A 23,582-nucleotide genomic window follows, 5' to 3' on the forward strand; every position below is an offset into this window, starting at 1 on the left:
CGGTGTGACTTGCTAAACGTTTGCATCACAGGTGAGAATCTGATTCAGTTCTTGTTGCGGTGCCCGGTCAGTACCGTGGGTATTTCAGATTTAAATAGTTGTCCGTATTTTGATTGGTGGAGATGGAGCACTGAGCCAAATTGCTAATGTATTTCCGCGTTTAATATGGGCGCTAATTGTCAGGGAGAACATACATGTAGTATGCAAGCTAATTGTGCCAACTGCTGTTGGATGCCACAGTAACTAGAAGTTTGCATATTTGGGCTGCGTTGGGTGTATGTTCAGAGTTCAGCTTTAATGTACCGTCATGTCTGACATGTCTTAGTGGGCAATGAGCACGTTGACACCGGTGATAAAACCTCTCTGAGCGCTCCTGATTTCTTGTACAAAGTCCTGTCTGGTGTATGCTGTAGGAAATTGTTCATTTTGGACCCAAACCATCCATTTAAGGCATATCTGGTCTCTGATGAGTTTGTGTTTGGAGCTCTTCTGTGCGTGTACTGTTGGGCTAAACTGAAGAGCATCTCAAGAAAATGCTAGACACTGTCCAAAATTGTCTACAATCAAATTTAAAACTGAGTAAATGACAGCCAATTTTATTCAATTACATTCACACTCTGCTCTGAACATCTGAAAAGGCAAATTAACCACAGACTTGCAGGACTAGCAAATACCACGGAAAAGGCCTATACCGTAAATGTGAGCCCTGTAACTAAGGCTCGAATGGTACATGAGATCTGCAACCAGAGCTTGTGTTGTAAATAAGAGACTCGCGTGCAGCCCCTGATTGTAGACCTGAGATCTGCCAGCAGGGCCTACATTGTAAACATGAGACATGCAAACAGGGCCTGTACTGTACATATCAGGTCTGCAAGCAGGACTTGTATTGTAAACATACATTCTGCAAGCAGGGCCTGTATTGTAAACATGAGACCTGCAAGCAGTGCCTGTATTGTAAACATGAGACCTGCAAGCAGTGCCTGTATTGTAAACATGAGACCTGCAATCAGTGCCTGTATTGTAAACATAAAACCTGCAAGTAGTGCCTGCACTGTAAACATCAGACCTGCATGCAAGAATTGCTTGATAAATAGGAGACCTGCTGGCAGGGCCTGCATTGTAAACATGTGATCCGGAAGCACGATCTGCATCATAAATATGAGACCACAAAGCAGGGCCTGCATTGTAAACAAGAAACCTAGTATTGTCAGGGCCTGTATTGCAACCATGTAATCTCCAGGCAGAGCTTGTATTGTAATATGAGCCCTGTCGTAAATATGAGACCAGCAAGTAGGGCCTGCATTGTAAACATGAAACCTGCTGGCAGAGCCTGCATGGTAAACATAATACCTACAGGCAGGGCCTGGATTGTAAACACGAGATGTGCAAGCAGAGCCTGCACTGTAAATACAAGGTCTGTAAGCACTACATGTATTGTAAATAGGAGACCTGTTGCAGGGCCTGTATTGTAAACGTGAGATATGGAAGCACAAACCACACGATAAATATGAGACCAGCAAGCAGGACCTGCATTGTAAACATCAGGCGTTGTAGCAGGGCCTGCAATTTAAATATGAAACCTGCTGGCAAGGCCTGTATTGTAAACATGAGACCTGCAAGCGAGAATTGCTTGATAAATATGAAACCTGCAGAGAGGGCATATATTGTAAACATGATATCTGGAAGCATGAACTGCATGATTAATATGAGACCACAAAGCAGGACCTGCATTGTAAACACAATATCTACTGTTATCAGGGCCTGTATTGTAACTATGGAACCTCAAAGTAGAGCTTGTTTTGTAATCTGAGACCTGTGATTAATATGAAACCAACAAGCAGGGCCTGCATTGTAAACATTAGACGCTGAAGCAGAGCCTGCATTGTAAAATGACAACCACTGGCGGGGCCTGCATTGTAAACATAATACCTGCTGGCAGGACCTGCATTGTAAACATAATACCTGCTGGCAGGGCCTGCATTGTAAAATGAAACCTGCTGGCAGGACCTGCATTGTAAACCTAATACCTGCTGGAAGGGCATGCATTGTAAAATGAAACCTGCTGGCAGGGCCTGCATTGTAAACATAATACCTGCTGGCAGGGCCTGGATTGTAAACATAATGCCTGCTGGCAGGGCCTGGATTGTAGACATGAGATCTGCTGGCAGGGCCTGCATTGTAAACACAATACCTGCTGGCAGGGCCTGGATTGTAGACATGAGATCTGTACGCAGAGCTTATATTGCAATATGCGACCTGCAAGCAAGAACTCAATGATAAATGAGACCCCAACGCAGGGTCTGCATTGTAAAATGAAACCCGCTGGCAGGCCTGCATTGTAAACATCAAACCTGCTAGCAGGACCTGCACTGTGAACATAATACCAGCAAGCAGGGCCTGTATTGTACACTTGAGACATGCAAGCAATAACTGCATAGTACATATGAGACCAGCAAGCAGGGCCGGCACTGTAAACATGAAACCTGCTGGCAGGGCCAGGATTTAATTAAGACCTTAAATTGTGAACAAGCAACTAGTGACGTATGATATCTATAAAAGCTTGCAAGTAAAGCCAGCAGCTATAAGACGTGTGAGCTAGGCACATATTTTATACAACATACCCTCAAATGCAGGTCCCTATTGGATATATATGTGTCCAGCGGCAAGGACCTATATTCTATGTATATGTTAACGTTAGTAGTTCCGGTAGATGGTGAATTCATCTGAAGGCTTTATTGCATGTCTAGGACCTTCTGTTGTATGCATAGGAGACACCCTGGTTCATTGGTTTGCGTGGCTGTCCTATCCCCCTGTTGCATAATCATATGAACAAGGTCCTCTTGCTGTTCTGTACATTCACCTTTAGTTCTGATTTAACTTACGCTTCTAAGACTCTTAGATTTTTCTGCACCCGTTGAGAGAGGTTTACCATTGTCCCAGCCCAGTTTACTTATAAAGTCATAACTACGACTGCCGAGTTACGAGTATGTTCATCATACGTTACACCATTTTGAAAAACTGTGTTACCCTAACAGGTGTAACTTACGACAGCCTAGCAATGGGTAGTTTATGAAGCACACTTAGGCAGGTCAGAAAATACTACTTTTTCCTATTTTACGCATAGCGTGCTATATGCTCATGTCTGTCTCTGAGCCAAGATTAACTTTAAATTGACTCTCATGATCCCCCTTCTTTTCTAGCACTGAGAACTATTTTCCTTGAAATATGCTTTACTCCTACATTTCCTGATCCCCTATTGAAATGTGTGGTCACTGGTTCTCTTCCCTTCACTGACACAGGAGATGCGTTTACTAGTCGTCCAGACTACTCGATAGGTGGACTGAGTGGCGAACCACTCCTCCGACCTACCCCTGGGAGGAGCAACCAGTTTGACTTGGGGTAAAACTTAGGAGAAAGTTAGGCACTTCTATTACAACTACAGTCATTCTTAGACCTTTGTACATATGATGTAATTTACATCGTGGTGGTACTTCTTTTCAATGACCCCCAGGGTGGTGGTTGGGGTGGCTCACTGCGTATGGCCATCTTATTAAAAGACAAGCTTACACTTTCATGAGTATTTAAAAAGCGCTTTACGCCTCCCCAGCCTCACCTGAAGGCAGGAGGTATGATCTAGGAAAAGTAAAGGGAGGGGGCAATAAAAAGGGTTGGAGTGGTCTTCATCCAAACAACCAAGCCATATCTTTTTTTTTTTTTTTTTTACAGGAACCATGACATGGGAGAAGCTCCTCCAAGAAAGCTGAAAGTAAGGTACTGCTAAGGGGGGGACTTTAATGTCTGTGGTAGTGTGGGTCACTGCACGCGTGGGTGTTGTGTCTGGAAGCTTTAGTCTGGCTTGAGCACACAGAGGCCTAGAGGATCTGTCAAGAGAACTCAAGGGTAATAGATTGAGGAGGCATCAAAGCTTGCAAGAGGCGGAGCCTCAAGTGCGTCAGGATGCCCCTCCCCATCAATGGTAATAAACAGCACAATACTAATACAGGGGGTCTGTATGTAAGGTTTAGGGTAAGCTTTTTTATTATTTGTGTGTAGAGGCTAATACTGAACAAACGTGTAACCAGAAAACCAGTGGTACTGCTGTGCGCTATCCCTTTAAATGGGGCTTGTGACAGGGTGTGCAATGCAGTATATATAACATAGGCAGCAATTCATGAGGTGTCCAGTTAGGCTGTACTCTGGTAAGCACATGGGATGCAATATTTGCACTACAGTACTACATGTGAGAAGCCATGTTTTTAGGACACTTGCTCTGAATAACGTTTGTTTGGGTCACGACGATCAATCGATCCATCCATTCATCCATCCATGTTTACACAGTCTGCTTGTTACCAATAAGGAGTGTTTAAAAAATACACCATGCCCAGCTCAGCTTATCATACATAAATAGGGCTGCTGAAAGGAATTCATTTTATCATCACTCCATCCCCCCTATTGGAATTCTGAGGTGGGGGCTCCTCTGTCTGTTTATATCTGAATCCAAGATGGCGGCTGTACCGGAGGAGGGGCTCCCGCGGACAAGTTACAAGGCTTCTTTGTTGCTACAAATAAATTATTCTGACTGTGATGCAAAAAGGAGAAACTCAAGAGGGTTGGTGTGGCTTCACTACATCAAGGTTTTGGAAAGTGTGTGGCGCTTTGGCCCAAAAGGTTGAATTTTGGGGCAGTTTGGTCTTTTAAAGACACGTGTGAGGCTGAACACTGTATTCACCGATCCCTTCCCCCTTCTCCTGGTTGGTTGGTTCATAGGAAAATAAGTTTACTTTGCTAAAAACCCTGTACTTGATTGACGAATTTCTAAAAGACACAATGAAATGTAACTCACTAATTTCAGCATAAATTCAGACATAGGTCAAGGGGAGGAGTTATCATAGGTTGGCATGAAAATGTACAGTTCACATATTTAAAGTGCCACATAGAGACAGGAGAGGCACACACTGGCGCGGGATGGGCTCCAGAAAATTGTCTTTTGGTCAAAGGTCCCACAAACTAAATTCCACAAGTCAATGTGCATCCCTTCCATTCCCTGCTAAAACAGTGTAAGTTGATAATTTTTCCCCCATCCTAAGTCCTAAAGTTAACCCTGTGGCACTGACCCAAACTCTGCACCCATACCAGTGCCTACCGCCTGCAGGGTCAGACTTGACACCAGTTGGTACTGGTACACACTGGAACCACATGCAGCTGTAGGTAAATCATTGCTTCGACTGCTCATAAGTGTTTGTTTGACAAATCTGCATGAAACTTTCCAAAGAGGAATATTTCCACTTTAGTTTGATCTTGGAATGTGGCTTGCAGAGAGGACGGGGGGGTTACATGGTGTCCCAGAAGTTTCATGTTACAGTGGAATATCGGAGGGGGTATGAATACATTGGCTTTTAAAGACTGCAAAGAAATGCATTGTTTGTGAGAGGGACGCCATGGTGTGTTCCTGTTTGTAATCTCCGTAAGGACATCTAGTGGCAGACCGTGGTACTGCAAACACGAGGACATCATATCCTCAGAGGGTTTATTTACATCTTTGCCCCTCTCTGTTTTCTAAGTGAGACCTTCTAGAGCAGGGGTCTTCAAACCGGGGGGCACACCTCCCTAGGGGGGGGGGCTCAAGTGATCCCAGGAGGGGCTTTAGGCTCTGACCAAAAGAGGCATTATGCAGATAACACTGCTTTTTTAAGCAATAAAACATTTATTTCATTTTTAAAAAGGTAACAGAACTTAATTGTAATGTTTCAATAAGTCTAGACATATTTAAACATTGTCAACTTAATGGGATACTTGTGAACAATTCTGAGGGGGGGGCGCAATGAGTTTATTTTCCCCACTGGGGGTGGGTGCGGCATTAAAAAGTTTTAGAACCACTGTTCTAGAGGGCGTGTGAGAGAGAACGGAGGAGGCTACGTCACGGGTAACTGTGTAATATGGTCCAACAACGCCGTTGAGCAGTTGTGTTGACGTAATATGGCCGGAGGTGAAGTAATCAGTAACTATCCCTAGAATCCTGACGCGCTTTTTTTGGAGCTCACTCTTCTTACACATGGTGTATTTTTTATTACGCTTATTTTTGGTCATTTAACCTAAAAAATATGTTTTCTTTCAAACAAGAATCTGTTTATTGAAAACAATGTTTCTTCTGATTGCTCCATGGAGCAGGTTGAACAGAAGAAGGTGTGGGCCAATGATATTGCGCGGAAGGTGGGCTTTTAGCGACCAGTGATAAGAAGCATATTTGTCTTTAGAAGAAAAGGAGGTGTGATTGCAATTAGAACCATTACATTGTGTTTACATTTCATGAAGATTATGCTAACTAGCAAAGGCCTAGTATTGTCTATTGGAGTTTTTGTTTTTTAAACGCCCTATACAGCTTGGAGACTACTTCGCTATTGAGACTGAAACCAGACTGATTATATATCCACTAGTGGTCGAAACCTGTAATTCACAGCAGTTATCATTTCTGTAAATTATGGAAATAATTCATGGCTAGCCGCCCCCCACCCCAAACCACAAAGTGAAAAAAATGGAATGGATGAATGAAGTCTCCCCATCCCTAACATTCCTGAGGGGGTGGGCAGGCATCGTTTTGACCTGGGTCTGTTTGTGTGTCTGCGTGTGCTCACACCTGAGTTTTATTCAAGTCTGTGAGTCTCGGTGTGGGGTGCATCCCTGGCCTGTGGGTGAGGGGGTGTTGAATGTTCACGTGTTCGTTGGTTGCTTTGTGTCTGTCCATGATTCATGTTTGTGCGTTTCACAGTGTCTGCGTTACACATGCGTGTGACACGTGTGTTGCACTTTTGTAGACTGCATGTGTCTTTGGTATATTATTTTGTCAACAAGAAAGGCCGCAGACAAACACCATATTTTATCCCTGGATCTCTTAACACTATTTGGAGACATTGGAGGTGACTGCTTGGTATGGGAGAGCTGCACCCTCGGGGGCACAGCCTGCCAGCCTGTACTCTGTCCCCCATGCCCCCCCCCCCCAAGCAGACGTCGGCCCCGCCCCCAGAGGCAGGCGGAAGGCGCCCCGCCACTGCGCATGCGCGGCGGGATTTAAATCCATCCTCTGTTTAGGATTCTGCGCCCACCCGGCTGTCCACGGGCGCACGGCGTGTGTCTTGGACAAGGGGGGCATGCACGCCCCCTCATTTGTGTGAAAAGATGCGCGGGGGCGGGCCTGCGTGTCAATTATACATTTAAATAGTACCACGCCTCCCCGTGTGGGACATATAGGGCTTTAACCCTGCCCTGCCTACAGGCAGTGCTCTGTACTGTACTAGGGGGTGTTTGGGGGGAGTGGGGTGGGGGGGGGAGGACTGTATGACATATAGGTCTCTAACCCCGCCCTGCCTACACTCAGTGCTCTGTACTGTACTGGGGGGTCTGTATGACATATAGGTCTCTAACCCCGCCTACACTCAGTGCTCTGTACTGTACTGTACTGGGGGGTCTGTATGACATATGGGGCTCTAACCCCGCCCTACCTACATGCAATGCTCCGTACTGTACTGGGGGGAGGGGGTTCTGTAGGACACAGAGGGTGTAACCCTGCTCGGCCTTGCTGAGTGTGTATACTGTAGTATTTTGTACTGGGGGGGGGGGGGGTGGGTCTGTGGGACACAGAGGGCTGTAACCCCGCCCTGCCTTGCTGAGTGTGTATACTGTAGTATTTTGTACTGGGGGTCAGTAGGACACAGAGGGCTGTAGACCTGCCCCACCTTGCTGAGTGTGTATACTGTAGTACTTTGTACTGGGGGGTCTGTAGGACACAGAGGGCTGTAGCCCCGCCCTGCCTTGCTGAGTGAGTATACTGTACTATTTTGTACTGGGGGGTCTGGTCTGTAGGACACAGAGGGCCGTAACCCCGCCTTGCCTTGCTGAGTGTGTATACTGTAGTATTTTGTACTGTGGGGGGGGGGGAGGGAATCTGTGGGACACAGAGGGCTGTAACCCCGCCCTGCCTTGCTGAGTGTGTATACTGTAGTATTTTGTACTGGGGGTCTGTAGGACACAGAGGGCTGTAGCCCTGCCCCACCTTGCTGAGTGTGTATACTGTAGTACTTTGTACTGGGGGGGGGGTTTGTAGGACACAGAGGGCTGTAGCCCCGCCCTGCCTTGCTGAGTGTGTATACTGTAGTATTTTGTACTGGGGGTCTGTAGGACACAGAGGGCTGTAGCCCTGCCCCGCCTTGCTGAGTGTGTATACTGTAGTACTTTGTACTGGGGGGGTCTGTAGGACACAGAGGGCTGTAGCCCCGCCCTGCCTTGCTGAGTGTGTATACTGTATTATTTTGTAACGGGGGGTCTGTGGGACACAGAGGGCCGTAGCCCTGCCCTGCCTTGCTGAGTGTGTATACTGTAGTATTTTGTAATGGGGGGTCTGTAGGACACAGATGGTGTAACCCTGCCCTGCCTTGCTGAGTGTGTATAGTGTACTATTTTGAACTGGGGGTCTGTAGGACACAGAGGGCCGTAGCCCTGCCCCGCCTTGCTGAGTGTGTATAATGTAGTATTTTGTACTGGGGGTCTGTAGGACACAGAGGGCTGTAACCGCGCCCTGCCTTGCTGAGTGTGTTTACTGAAGTATTTTGTACTGGGGGGTCTGTAGGACACAGAGGGCTGTAACCCCGCCCTGCCTTGCTGAGTGTGTATACTGTAGTATTTTGTACTGGGGGGTCTGTAGGACACAGAGAGCTGTAGCCCCGCCCTGCCTTGCTGAGTGTGTTTACTGTAGTATTTTGTACTGGGGGGTCTGTAGGACATAGAGGGCTGTAACCCTGCCCTGCCTTGCTGAGTGTGTTTACTGTACTATTTTGTACTGGGGGTCTGTAGGGCACAGAGAGCTGTAGCCCTGTCTTGCTGAGTGTGTATACTGTAGTATTTTGGACTGGGGGCGTCTGTAGGATACGGAGGGCTGTAACCCCGCCCTGCCTTGCTGAGTGTGTATACTGTAGTATTTTGTACTGGGGGTCTGTAGGACACAGAGGGCTGTAGCCCTGCCCTGCCTTGCTGAGTGTGTATACTGTCTGTAGTATTTTGTACTGGGGGGGGGGGGGTCTGTGGGACACAGAGGGCTGTAACCCTGCCCTGCCCTGCTGAGTGTGTATACTGTAGTATTTTGTACTGGGGGTCTGTAGGACACAGAGGGCTGTAGCCCTGCCCGGCCTTGCTGAGTGTGTATACTGTAGTTTTTTGTACTGGGGGGGTCTGTGGGACACAGAAGGCTGTAACCCCGCCCTGCCTTGCTGAGTGTGTATACTGTAGTATTTTGTACTGGGGGTCTGTAGGACACAGAGGGCTGTAGCCCTGCCCTGCCTTGCTGAGTGTGTATACTGTAGTATTTTGTACTGGGGGGTAGTCTGTGGGACACAGAGGGTTGTAGCCCTGCCTGGCCTTGCTGAGTGTGTATACTATAGTATTTTGTACTAGGGGGTCTGTAGGACACAGAGGGTGTAACCCCCCCCCTGCCTTGCTGAGTGTGTATACTGTAGTATTTTGTACTGGGGGGGGGGGGTGGGGGCTCTGGGACACAGAGGGCCGTAGCCCTGCCCGGCCTTGCTGAGTGTGTATAGTGTAGTATTTTGAACTGGGGGTCTGTAGGACACAGAGGGCCGTAGCCCTGCCCCGCCTTGCTGAGTGTGTATAATGTAGTATTTTGTACTGGGGGTCTGTAGGACACAGAGGGCTGTAACCGCGCCCTGCCTTGCTGAGTGTGTTTACTGTAGTATTTTGTACTGGAGGGTCTGTAGGACACAGAGGGCTGTATCCCTGCCCTGCTGAGTGTGTATACTGTAGTATTTTGTACTGGGGGTCTGTAGGAGACAGAGGGCTGTAGCCCCGCCCTGCCCTGCCTTGCTATGTGTGTATACTGCAGTACTTTGTACTGGGGGTCTGTAGGACACAGAGGGCTGTATCCCCGCCCTGCCTTGCTGAGTGTGTACTGTGGTATTTTGTACTGGGGGTCTGTAGGACACAGAGGGCTGTAACCCTGCCCTGCCTTGCTGAGTGTGTTTAGTGTAGTATTGTGTACTGGGGGGTCTGTAGGACACAGAGGGCCATAACCCTGCCCTGCCTTGCTGAGTGTGTTTAGTGTAGTATTGTGTACTGGGGGGTCTGTAGGACACAGAGGGTGTAACCCCGCCCTGCCTTGCTGAGTGTGTATACTGTAGTACTTTGTACTGGGGGGTCTGTAGGACACAGAGGGCTGTATCCCCGCCCTGCCTTGCTGAGTGTGTACTGTAGTATTTTGTACTGGGGGTCTGTAGGACACAGAGGGCTGTAACCCTGCTCGGCCTTGCTGAGTGTGCATACTGTAGTATTTTGTACTGGGGGTCTGTAGGACACAGAGGGCTGTAACCCTGCCCGGCCCTGCTGAGTGTGTATACTGTAGTATTTTGTACTGGGGGGGGGGGGGGGGGTCTGTGGGACACAGAGGGCTGTAACCCCGCCCTGCCTTGCTGAGTGTGTATACTGTAGTATTTTGTACTGGGGGTCTGTAGGACACAGAGGGCTGTAGCCCTGCCCCACCTTGCTGAGTGTGTATACTGTAGTACTTTGTACTGGGGGGGGGGGGTTTGTAGGACACAGAGGGCTGTAGCCCCGCCCTGCCTTGCTGAGTGTGTATACTGTAGTATTTTGTACTGGGGGTCTGTAGGACACAGAGGGCTGTAGCCCTGCCCCGCCTTGCTGAGTGTGTATACTGTAGTACTTTGTACTGGGGGGGTCTGTAGGACACAGAGGGCTGTAGCCCCGCCCTGCCTTGCTGAGTGTGTATACTGTATTATTTTGTAACGGGGGGTCTGTGGGACACAGAGGGCCGTAGCCCTGCCCTGCCTTGCTGAGTGTGTATACTGTAGTATTTTGTAATGGGGGGTCTGTAGGACACAGATGGTGTAACCCTGCCCTGCCTTGCTGAGTGTGTATAGTGTACTATTTTGAACTGGGGGTCTGTAGGACACAGAGGGCCGTAGCCCTGCCCCGCCTTGCTGAGTGTGTATAATGTAGTATTTTGTACTGGGGGTCTGTAGGACACAGAGGGCTGTAACCGCGCCCTGCCTTGCTGAGTGTGTTTACTGAAGTATTTTGTACTGGGGGGTCTGTAGGACACAGAGGGCTGTAACCCCGCCCTGCCTTGCTGAGTGTGTATACTGTAGTATTTTGTACTGGTGGGTCTGTAGGACACAGAGAGCTGTAGCCCCGCCCTGCCTTGCTGAGTGTGTTTACTGTAGTATTTTGTACTGGGGGGTCTGTAGGACATAGAGGGCTGTAACCCTGCCCTGCCTTGCTGAGTGTGTTTACTGTACTATTTTGTACTGGGGGTCTGTAGGGCACAGAGAGCTGTAGCCCTGTCTTGCTGAGTGTGTATACTGTAGTATTTTGGACTGGGGGCGTCTGTAGGATACGGAGGGCTGTAACCCCGCCCTGCCTTGCTGAGTGTGTATACTGTAGTATTTTGTACTGGGGGTCTGTAGGACACAGAGGGCTGTAGCCCTGCCCTGCCTTGCTGAGTGTGTATACTGTCTGTAGTATTTTGTACTGGGGGGGGGGGGGTCTGTGGGACACAGAGGGCTGTAACCCTGCCCTGCCCTGCTGAGTGTGTATACTGTAGTATTTTGTACTGGGGGTCTGTAGGACACAGAGGGCTGTAGCCCTGCCCGGCCTTGCTGAGTGTGTATACTGTAGTTTTTTGTACTGGGGGGGTCTGTGGGACACAGAAGGCTGTAACCCCGCCCTGCCTTGCTGAGTGTGTATACTGTAGTATTTTGTACTGGGGGTCTGTAGGACACAGAGGGCTGTAGCCCTGCCCTGCCTTGCTGAGTGTGTATACTGTAGTATTTTGTACTGGGGGGTAGTCTGTGGGACACAGAGGGTTGTAGCCCTGCCTGGCCTTGCTGAGTGTGTATACTATAGTATTTTGTACTAGGGGGTCTGTAGGACACAGAGGGTGTAACCCCCCCCCCCCCTGCCTTGCTGAGTGTGTATACTGTAGTATTTTGTACTGGGGGGGGGGGGGGCTCTGGGACACAGAGGGCCGTAGCCCTGCCCGGCCTTGCTGAGTGTGTATAGTGTAGTATTTTGAACTGGGGGTCTGTAGGACACAGAGGGCCGTAGCCCTGCCCCGCCTTGCTGAGTGTGTATAATGTAGTATTTTGTACTGGGGGTCTGTAGGACACAGAGGGCTGTAACCGCGCCCTGCCTTGCTGAGTGTGTTTACTGTAGTATTTTGTACTGGAGGGTCTGTAGGACACAGAGGGCTGTATCCCTGCCCTGCTGAGTGTGTATACTGTAGTATTTTGTACTGGGGGTCTGTAGGAGACAGAGGGCTGTAGCCCCGCCCTGCCCTGCCTTGCTATGTGTGTATACTGCAGTACTTTGTACTGGGGGTCTGTAGGACACAGAGGGCTGTATCCCCGCCCTGCCTTGCTGAGTGTGTACTGTGGTATTTTGTACTGGGGGTCTGTAGGACACAGAGGGCTGTAACCCTGCCCTGCCTTGCTGAGTGTGTTTAGTGTAGTATTGTGTACTGGGGGGTCTGTAGGACACAGAGGGTGTAACCCCGCCCTGCCTTGCTGAGTGTGTATACTGTAGTACTTTGTACTGGGGGGTCTGTAGGACACAGAGGGCTGTATCCCCGCCCTGCCTTGCTGAGTGTGTACTGTAGTATTTTGTACTGGGGGTCTGTAGGACACAGAGGGCTGTAACCCTGCTCGGCCTTGCTGAGTGTGCATACTGTAGTATTTTGTACTGGGGGTCTGTAGGACACAGAGGGCTGTAACCCTGCCCGGCCCTGCTGAGTGTGTATACTGTAGTATTTTGTACTGGGGGGTCTGTAGGACACAGAGGGCTGTAACCCCACCCTGCTGAGTGTGTATACTGTAGTATTTTGTACTGGGGGGGGGGGGGTCTGTAGGACACAGAGGGCTGTAGCCCCGCCCGGCCTTGCTGAGTGTGTATACTGTAGTATTTTGTACTGGGGGTCTGTAGGACACAGAGGGCTGTAGCCCCGCCCTGCCTTGCTGAGTGTGTATACTGTAGTATTTTGTACTGGGGGGTCTGTAGGACGCAGATGGTGTAACCCTGCCCTGCCTTGCTGAGTGTGTATACTGTAGTATTTTGTACTGGGGGGTCTCTATGATACTGAGGGCCGTGACCCTGCCTAGCTGGGTGTGTGCGGTACCTTACCTGGGGCGTGTATACACGGACAGAGCAGCGGCCCCTCTCCCAGAAGCCTCTGCGGGGCTCTGAGGCCAGTTTTCACTTCAGCACCAGGGACAGAGGCGTCAGCGAGAAGCATCTTCCCGGATGGGTGTGTGGGTGTGTGTGTGTGTCTGCGCGTATCTGTGTTTGTATGTGTCTGTGCGTATCTGTGTGTGTCTGTGTGTGTGTCTCCACACTGAGGGGTGTGTGTCAGTATGCATGTTTGCCTGCATGTATCTGTGTGTATCTGTTGGTGTGTCTGTGTGTGTGTCTCCGCACTGAGGGTTGTGTGTGTGTCTGTATGCATGTGGGTTTGCGTGTATCTGTGTTTGTGCGTATTTGTGTGTGTCTCTGTGTGTCTCTCTGCACTGAGGAGTGTATGTGTGTCTGTATAAGTGTGTGTCTGCATGTATCTTTGTGTATCTGTTGGTGTGTCTGTGTGTGTGTCTATATGCATGTATGTTTGTGTGTATCTGTGTATCTGTGTGTGTCTGTGTGTGTCTCTCTGCATTGAGGAGTGTGTGTGTGTCTGTATGCATGTGTGTCTGCATGTATCTGTGTCTGCACTGAGAGGGGTGTGTGTGTCTGCGTGTATCTGTGTGTATGCAAATGTGTTTGCATGTATCTGTGTTTGTATCTGTGTGTGTGTGTGTGTGTCTCTCTGCACTGAGGAGTGTGTGTCGGTATGCTTGTGTGCCTGCGTGTATCTGTATTTGTGTGTATCCTTGTGTGTGTCTGTGTCTATCTCTCTGCACTGACAGGTGTGTGTGAGTCTGTATGCATGTGTGTCTGTGTGTATCAGTGTGTGTGTCTGTGTGTCTCTCTGCACTGAGAGGTGTGTGTGTCTGTATGGATGTGTGTCTGCATGTATCTTTGCTTGTGTGTATCTGTGTGTGTGTGTGTGTCTGTGTCTGTCTGTCTGCGCTGAGGGCTGCGTGTCTGTATGCATGTGTGTCTGCGTGTATCTGTGTGTGTATATGTGTGTGTCTCTTTGCATTGGGGGGTGTGCATGTATGTATGTCTGCATGTATCTGTGTTTTTTAGAGTATTTGTGTGTGTCTCTGCACTGAGTTATGTGGGTGTGCATGTATGTCTGTGTGTGGATCTGTGTTCGTGCCTGTCCGTGTCCAGGCACTGAGGTGTGTGTCTGTCTCTGTGTACTGGGGAATGGGTGTGTTTCGTGAAGTGTCATGAGTTGTGTACTTTTTGTATTCCAGGTTAGCAGGAGCAGAGTAATTGTTGTGTCCTGCAGCTGTAGTGACAATAGTTGTGTACTTGTTGCTTACCAAGATGTCAGTAACAGAGTATGTGTTACTTCTTTTAGTGAAGGGAATTGTGGGCTTGTTGTGTACTTGTTCTTTTTCAAAATGTCAGGATAAGAGTAAGTGTTTGTTATAGTGATACGAAGTGTGTTCTTGCTGTTTTCCAAGATGGCAGGAGCAGAGTAATTGTTTCTTGCAGTGACAGGAGTTGTGTATTTGTTGTGTACTTGTTTTCCAAGATGGCTGGAGCAGCACACACGTTGTTCCTTCAAGTGACAGGAATAGTATACTTGAGCATAGGTTGTTTCTTGCAGTTACAGGAGTTGTATACTTGAGCATAGGTTGTTTCTTGCAGTGACAGGAGTTGTATACTTGAGCACAGATTGATTCTTGCAGTGGCAGGAATAGTATACGTGAGCATAGGTTGTTTCTTGAAGTGGCAGGTGTTGTATACTTGAGCATATGTTGTTTCTTGCAGTGACAGGAGTTGTGTATTTGTAGTGTACTTGTTGTGTACTTGTTGATTTACAAGATGGCGGGAGCAGCACACATGTTATTTCTTCGAGTGACAGGGGTTGTATACTTCAGTATACTTGAGTATAGGTTATTTCTTGCAGTGACAGTAGTTGTGTATTTGTTGTGTACTTGTTGTTTTCCAAGATGGCAGGACCAGTGCACTTGTTGTTTTTTGCAGTGACAGGAGTTGTGCACTTGAGTACAGGTCGTTTCCTGCAGTGGAAGGAGTTGTGTATTTGTTGTGTTATTTTTTTTCCAAGATGGCGGGAGCAGTACATGTGTGGTTTCTTGAAGTGACAGGAGTTGTATAAATGAGTACAGGTTGTTTCCTGCAGTGACAGGAGTTGTGTATTTGTAGTGTACTTTTTGTGTACTTGTTGATTTACAAGATGGCGGGAGCAGCACACATGTTATTTCTTCAAGTGACAGGGGTTGTATACATGAGTATACTTGAGTATAGGTTATTTCTTGCAGTGACAGTGGTTGTGTATTTCTTGTGTACCTGTTGTTTTCCAAGATGGCAGGACCAGTGCACTTGTTGTTTTTTGCAGTGACAGGAGTTGTGCACTTGAGTACAGGTTGTTTCCTGCAGTGGCAGGAGTTGTGTATTTGTTGTGTACTTGTTTTCCAAGATGGCTGGAGCAGTACGTGTGGTTTCTTGAGGTGACAGGAGTTGTATACTTGAGTACAGGTTGTTTCCTGCAGTGACAGGAGTTGTATATTTGAATACAGGTTTTTTCCTGCAGTGACAGGAGTTGTATACTTGAGTACAGGTTGTTTCCTGGAGTGACAGGAGTTATATATTTGAGTACAGGTTTTTTCCTGCAGTGACAGGAGTTGTATACTTGAGTACAGGTTGTTTCTTGCAGTGACAGGAGTTGTGTACTTGTTGATTTACAAGATGGTGGGAGTACAGTGAGTGTTGTTTCTTGCAGTGACAGGAGTTGTGTACTTGAGCATAGGTTGTTTCTTGCAGTGGCAGGAGTTGTGTATTTGTTGTATATTTGTTGATTTAGAAGAAGGCGGGAGCAGCACATGTGTTGTTTCTTTTCTGAGAGAAGTTCTCTCCCATTTGTTTCCTAAGACATCAGGAGCAGAGGGACTGCTTTCTTGATCTGACAGGAGTTGTTTGCCTGCAGTAGTGTGGTCGCTTCTTTATCTGACAGGTGTTGTTTGTCTGCAGCAGTTTGGTTGATTCCTTATCTAACAGGTGTTGTTTGTCTGCAGCAGTGTGACTGTTTCTTCATCTGACAGGAGTTGTTTGCCTGCAGCAGTGTGGTTGCTTCTTTATCTGACAGGTGTTGTTTGTCTGCAGCGGTATGACTGTTTCTTGATCTGACAGGAGTTGTTTGCCTGCAGCAGTGTGGTTGCTTCTTTATCTGACAGGTGTTGTTTGCAGCAGTGTGACTGTTTCTTGATATGACAGGAGTTGTTTGCCTGCAGCAATGTGTTTGCTTCTTTATCTGACAGGTGTTGTTTGTCTGCCGCAGTGTGACTGTTTCTTGATATGACAGGAGTTGTTTTTCTGCAGCAGTGTGGTCGCTTCTTTATCTGACAGGTGTTGCTTGTCTGCAGCAGTGTGACTGTTTCTTGATCTGACAGGAGTTGTTTGCCTGCAGCAGTGTGGTTGCTTCCTTATCTGACAGGTGTTGTTTGCAGCAGTGTGACTGTTTCTTGATATGACAGGAGTTGTTTGCCTGCAGCAGTGTGGTTGCTTCTTTATCTGACAGGTGTTGCTTGTCTGCAGCAGTGTGACTGTTTCTTGATCTGACAGGAGTTGTTTGCCTGCAGCAGTGTGGTTGCTTCCTTATCTGTCAGGTTTTATTTGCAGCAGTGGGACTGTTTCTTGATATGACAGGAGTTGTTTGTCTGCAGCAATGTGGTTGCTTCTTTATCTGACAGGTGTTGTTTGTCTGCAGCAGTGTGACTGTTTCTTGATATGACAGGAGTTGTTTGTCTGCAGCAGTGTGGTCACTTCTTTATCTGACAGGTGTTGCTTGTCTGCAGCAGTGTGACTGTTTCTTGATCTGACAGGAGTTGTTTGCCTGCAGCAGTGTGGTCGCTTCTTTATATGACAGGTGTTGTTTGCCTGCAGCAGTGTGACTGTTGCTTGAAGTGACAGGAGTTGTTTGCCTGCAGCAATGTGGTTATTTCTTGATCTCACCAGTGTTGTTTGTCTGCAGCAGTGTGACTGTTTCTTGAAGTTGTTAAGATTATCTGACTCTACTTCTTGAACAGACACTACAGGCTGGAAACAGTTTTTTTCCTTGATCCGGTGTGCATTTGTCACTATTGGCGATTGTTTTGGGGTCGACACACGTGCCCACGTTTTTTCAACTCATTTATTCTAGATGTGTTTCTGGTTTCTGAACTGACATGGGCTGTGATGATTGCTTTGTTCTGTTGAGTGGTTGGACTGTTGTCATTGAATTGCTAGGGGTTGTTTCTATTGAGCTACAGGGGCTGCTTGCCTGTAGTTTCTTGGCCTACCTGAGGTTTTCTGGCTGTTGAGTTTTAGGCTGACTCTGAGTGTTTGATTGTTGTTTCCTGGCGTAGGTGAAGATTTTAGGGTGCGGTTTCACTTTTTGGCCCATATTTATACTTTTTGTGCCTGCATCTGCGTCATTTTTTGAACCAAAAGCGGCGCAAACTTAAAAAATACAATTATATTATGTGAGTTTGCGCTGCTTTTGTGGCAAAAAAGGACATAGATGCAGCGCAAAAAAGTATAAATGTGGGCCTTTCTGTCTAAGGAAAAGTGGGTGTTGTTACTTGAGCTAGCAGAGGACGTGTGCTTGTAGCTTTGGGAGGTGGCAGGGTCCTTGTTACTATTAATCTGTGACCACAACGTGAGTTACCACTCCTTTGTCCAATATCTGCATTGATTATTTGATGCAGTTTGTGCAGCTGAGAGTTGTTTTGCGTTTTTTGTTTCATAGCTGGCTGATGGGTGATTGCACTACCATGACCTTGCTCCAGGTTTATTGCTGTTGCTTCATCTCAGCTGATAGTTGATGTGTTGCAATTGCCTCCTGAACTGGCAGGGGATGTGTGACTTTTGGCTTTGAGGCTTGCAGTGGCTGTGTGAATGTATAGTGTAGTTTCTTGAACTTGCATGGGCTGTGCAGTACTTGCACTCTGAGCTGGTAGCACATGAGTGATTGCTGTTTCTTCTACGAGCAGGGGGTTTGTGAGTGTAGCTTCCTTAGCCCGCAGAACTTCTGTTTTTTAGTTTAGTGCAGTGTTATTTGAATGTCTTGACTGGGCAGATGGTGCCACGGAGTATACCTGAACTGGGTTTGGTTCTCTGTTAGGTGCTTCAGTGCCTGCCAGTAGCTTTGTGGCTGTTTGTCCTCGACATGGCAGAGGCTGCTTGACTTTTGGTACAGTGTGATTTTTGTTTTTTCCCCCCTAAAGTGGCTTTGTGATTGTCCTGCCTGGAATGAACGGAGGTTTTGTGATTGTAGTTCCATTAACTGCCCACGTAAGGAAGAGTTTTTGACTGTTGTTTTTGAGGGTGGGAATGGTTTTGTGACTGCTGTTTTTAAAGGTGGTAGAAATGTTTTGTTTGATGGTTTGTTAAGGCTGGCAGAGGGTGTTTCCTTTGCTTCCTGCTTTTTAGTAGTTGGATGTTTTGAGCAGACAGGGGTGGTGCGCCTCCCTGAATTTGCTGGTATTCTTTAGCTATCAGATCTTTGCAGCAGGGACCCATATTCTGGTAGTGGTTTTCATGGTGAAACCTGTCTGGAGTTGCATAGTACATCGTGAGTTGTGTATCTGTGTCTGCTGTTCCTTGAAGCTGGCAGGGGGTTGCAACAGTTATTTTAGGGTCTGGTTGCCCATTTGATTCTTTTTGAACTGGTGGAGTGCTGCCTGTTGTGTAGTGAGTGTTAGTGACTTTGGCCCTCATTCGGACCTTGGCGGGCGGCGGAGGCCGCCCGCCAAAGTCCCGCTGTCAAAATACCGTACCGCGGTCGCAAGACTGCGGCGGGTATTTTGACTTTTCCCCCTGGGCTGACGGGCGGCCGCCGAAAGGCCGCCCGCCAGCCCAGGGGGAAAACGACCTTCCCACCATGAAGCCGGCTCGTAATCGAGCCGGCGGAGTGGGAAGGTGCGACGGGTGCTACTGCACCCGTCGCGTATTTCACTGTCTGCTATGCAGACAGTGAAATACAAGCGGGGCCCTCTTACGGGGGCCCCTGCAGTGCCCATGCCATTGGCATGGGCACTGCAGGGGCCCCCAGGGGCCCCGCGACACCCCCTACCGCCATCCTGTTCCTGGCGGGCGAACCGCCAGGAACAGGATGGCGGTAGGGGGTGTCAGAATCCCCAAGGCGGCGCAGCAAGCTGCGCCACCTTGGAGGATTCCAACGGGCAGCGGAAAACCGGCGGGAGACCGCCGGTTTTCCTGCACTGACCGCGGCCAAAGCGCCGCGGTCAGAATGCCCTGCGGGGCACCGCCGGGCTGTCGGCGGTGCTCCCGCCAACCGCGAGCCTGGCGGTCACAGACCGCCAGGCTCGTAATGAGGGCCTTTGTGTTGTTTATATGTTAATGTGCCGGAAGGCTGTGTAACGTCGCCTGGGAGCTGCCCTGTGACACTTGTCACTTACCCTACAGAACTCGTATTATTGGCACCCACTGACCTGCCAGGGGCTGGTCACCTGTCTTGAGGAGGTCTGAGACCAGAAGGGGGTACCAGTGCCTGCCCCATATCATCCCTCCTCTGGAGTGTGAGAGGTTCTGAAGTTTCTCTGCACATAATTCGTGAAACAAGCTCTTCAACTTTTCGGTTTTAGAGCCAGCAGGGGCAGTGTGGGCCTTTCTTATAGTTGGTGACTATGTGACTGCTGTTGCCTTCTTTATTGATGAAGGCATGTCTGTGGTCTCTTGGGGTGCTTTAGATGGAATGGCCACTGTTTCTAGAGCAGGTAGCGGGGTGGGATTGCTGTTGTTGATCAGGAGAGGTCTGTGTCACTGCAGCTCCAGGAGCTGATGAGTCCCCTCTGCCTGGATCCTATTGAGGTGTTGGGACTGTGTGACTATTGTTGCATGAGGGCAGGCATATTTGGGGTGATTGCCCATGCTTTGTGAATGTTGTTTCTTGTGTTTTCTTGAGATGGCAGGCGTTGTGCAGCAGTTTTTTCCACATCTGTGAAACGCTGGTTGGTGAAAATATTTTAGAAGGAAGGCAGTGCGTGACTGCTGTTTATTATGGTCGAGCCTGCGTTGCATGCCATGTCGACGTCACGTCAGTGTGTTTCATTGGCTTGTGGCCTTGCCTGTTAGAATCTGCTTGCTTTCATTAGTGGAAGGCATGCTCACGTCATGCCTTTTCCGGTGGTTAGCCCTCCTCGAGCGCAGCGACCAAGTACAGAAAACATGCGAGGCTCGCGGTTTTCTGTCGGATCGTGGACTACTTTTTCTCTATTTTCCTAGCGCGATTTCGCTTGGCAGAAGTCGAGCGCTTTACATAGTTAATTTCACTTTTTCGGGTTACGTACATAAAAGCACTTTTGCAGATAGATGAAAAGTCGGGTTAGGAGTTTACAACGCGATCAGCTCTAACATGAGCAAACGCGAGACCCGTTGCATTGCAAATGCTTGTTTTTCTTGGTTTCACTAGTGCTTTGCAGCTGCTGTGCATGTAGCAGGCATACAGTGTGTGGCTGTTTTCTTGGTCTTGCAGGCTGTTTGTGGCAGCTGCGCTTGTAGCAGACACACATTGTGTGGCTGTTTTCATGGTCTTGCAGTGGGTTTGTGGCTGACATGCTTGTAGCAGATACAGTATGTGGCTGTTTTCATGGTCTTACAGTGGGTTTGTGGCTGACGTGCTTGTAGCAGACATACATTGTGTGACTGTTTTCTTGGTCTTACAGGGGTTTTGTGGCTGCTGAGCTTGTCGCAGGCATACAGTGTGTGGCTGTTTTCATGGTCTTACATTGGTTTTTGTGGCTGCCGTGCTTTTGGCAGGCATACAGTGTGTGGCTGTTTTCATGCTCTTATAGTGGTTTGTGGCTGCTGTGCTTGTGGCAGGCATAGAGTGTGTGGCTGTTTTCATGGTCTTCTAGTGGTTTTGTGGCTAATGTGCTCGTAGAAAGCATACAGTTTGTGGCTGTTTTCTTGGTCTTATAGTGTTTTTTGGCTGCTGTGCGTGTGGCAGGCATACAGCGTGTGGCTGTGTTTATGGTCTTATAGTGGTTTTGTGGCTGCCCTGCTTGTGGCAGGCATACAGTGTGTGGCTGTTTTCATGGTCTTATAGTGGGTTTGTGGCTGACATGCTTGTAGCAGATACAGTGCGTGGCTGTTTTCATGGTCTTACAGTGGGTTTGTGGCTGACGTGCTTGTAGCAGACATACATTGTGTGACTGTTTTCTTGGTCTTACAGGGGTTTTGTGGCTGCTGAGCTTGTCGCAGGCATACAGTGTGTGGCTGTTTTCATGGTCTTGCATTGGTTTTGTGGCTGCCGTGCTTTTGGCAGGCATACAGTGTGTGGCTGTTTTCATGCTCTTATAGTGGTTTATGGCTGTTGTGCTTGTGGCAGGCATGGAGTGTGTGGCTGTTTTCATGGTCTTCTAGTGGTTTTGTGGCTAATGTGCTCATAGAAAGCATACAGTGTGTGGCTGTTTTCTTGGTCTTGCAGGGTGTTTGTGGCTGCTGCGCTTGTAGCAGACACACATTGTGTGGCTGTTTTCATGGTCTTGCAGTGGGTTTGTGGCTGACATGCTTGTAGCAGATACAGTATGTGGCTGTTTTCATGGTCTTACAGTGGGTTTGTGGCTGACGTGCTTGTAGCAGACATACATTGTGTGACTGTTTTCTTGGTCTTACAGGGGTTTTGTGGCTGCTGAGCTTGTCGCAGGCATACAGTGTGTGGCTGTTTTCATGGTCTTGCATTGGTTTTGTGGCTGCCGTGCTTTTGGCAGGCATACAGTGTGTGGCTGTTTTCATGCTCTTATAGTGGTTTATGGCTGTTGTGCTTGTGGCAGGCATGGAGTGTGTGGCTGTTTTCATGGTCTTCTAGTGGTTTTGTGGCTAATGTGCTCATAGAAAGCATACAGTGTGTGGCTGTTTTCTTGGTCTTGCAGGGTGTTTGTGGCTGCTGCGCTTGTAGCAGACACACATTGTGTGGCTGTTTTCATGGTCTTGCAGTGGGTTTGTGGCTGACATGCTTGTAGCAGATACAGTATGTGGCTGTTTTCATGGTCTTACAGTGGGTTTGTGGCTGACGTGCTTGTAGCAGACATACATTGTGTGACTGTTTTCTTGGTCTTACAGGGGTTTTGTGGCTGCTGAGCTTGTCGCAGGCATACAGTGTGTGGCTGTTTTCATGGTCTTACATTGGTTTTTGTGGCTGCCGTGCTTTTGGCAGGCATACAGTGTGTGGCTGTTTTCATGCTCTTATAGTGGTTTGTGGCTGCTGTGCTTGTGGCAGGCATAGAGTGTGTGGCTGTTTTCATGGTCTTCTAGTGGTTTTGTGGCTAATGTGCTCGTAGAAAGCATACAGTTTGTGGCTGTTTTCTTGGTCTTATAGTGTTTTTTGGCTGCTGTGCTTGTGGCAGGCATACAGCGTGTGGCTGTGTTTATGGTCTTATAGTGGTTTTGTGGCTGCCCTGCTTGTGGCAGGCATACAGTGTGTGGCTGTTTTCATGGTCTTATAGTGGGTTTGTGGCTGACATGCTTGTAGCAGATACAGTGCGTGGCTGTTTTCATGGTCTTACAGTGGGTTTGTGGCTGACGTGCTTGTAGCAGACATACATTGTGTGACTGTTTTCTTGGTCTTACAGGGGTTTTGTGGCTGCTGAGCTTGTCGCAGGCATACAGTGTGTGGCTGTTTTCATGGTCTTGCATTGGTTTTGTGGCTGCCGTGCTTTTGGCAGGCATACAGTGTGTGGCTGTTTTCATGCTCTTATAGTGGTTTATGGCTGTTGTGCTTGTGGCAGGCATGGAGTGTGTGGCTGTTTTCATGGTCTTCTAGTGGTTTTGTGGCTAATGTGCTCATAGAAAGCATACAGTGTGTGGCTGTTTTCTTGGTCTTGCAGGGTGTTTGTGGCTGCTGCGCTTGTAGCAGACACACATTGTGTGGCTGTTTTCATGGTCTTGCAGTGGGTTTGTGGCTGACATGCTTGTAGCAGATACAGTATGTGGCTGTTTTCATGGTCTTACAGTGGGTTTGTGGCTGACGTGCTTGTAGCAGACATACATTGTGTGACTGTTTTCTTGGTCTTACAGGGGTTTTGTGGCTGCTGAGCTTGTCGCAGGCATACAGTGTGTGGCTGTTTTCATGGTCTTACATTGGTTTTTGTGGCTGCCGTGCTTTTGGCAGGCATACAGTGTGTGGCTGTTTTCATGCTTTTATAGTGGTTTGTGGCTGCTGTGCTTGTGGCAGGCATAGAGTGTGTGGCTGTTTTCATGGTCTTCTAGTGGTTTTGTGGCTAATGTGCTCGTAGAAAGCATACAGTGTGTGGCTGTTTTCTTGGTCTTATAGTGTTTTTTGGCTGCTGTGCTTGTGGCAGGCATACAGCGTGTGGCTGTGTTTATGGTCTTATAGTGGTTTTGTGGCTGCCCTGCTTGTGGCAGGCATACAGTGTGTGGCT

General features: G+C 48.3%; 1 protein-coding gene across 7 annotated transcripts in view; it reads left to right on the forward strand.

The window, feature by feature from the left end:
• The window catches only part of LOC138267809 (uncharacterized), a 222,992-nt gene that overhangs the window by 40,177 nt on the left and 159,233 nt on the right, over positions 1 to 23,582 (forward strand). For 3 of the 7 annotated variants that reach the window (XM_069217019.1, XM_069217018.1, XM_069217020.1), the window contains exon 2: positions 3,727 to 3,771. The exons of 1 other annotated variant lie outside the window; for it this stretch is intronic. The gene's annotated coding sequence lies outside the window, so the exon portion shown is untranslated. The remainder of the gene's footprint in view (positions 1 to 3,726; positions 3,772 to 23,582) is intronic. 3 more of the 7 variants (XM_069217021.1, XM_069217023.1, XM_069217026.1) reach the window with 1 other exon arrangement.

The sequence above is a fragment of the Pleurodeles waltl genome, chromosome 12 (genome assembly GCF_031143425.1).
Source record: "Pleurodeles waltl isolate 20211129_DDA chromosome 12, aPleWal1.hap1.20221129, whole genome shotgun sequence".
Taxonomy (NCBI): Eukaryota; Metazoa; Chordata; class Amphibia; order Caudata; family Salamandridae; genus Pleurodeles; species Pleurodeles waltl.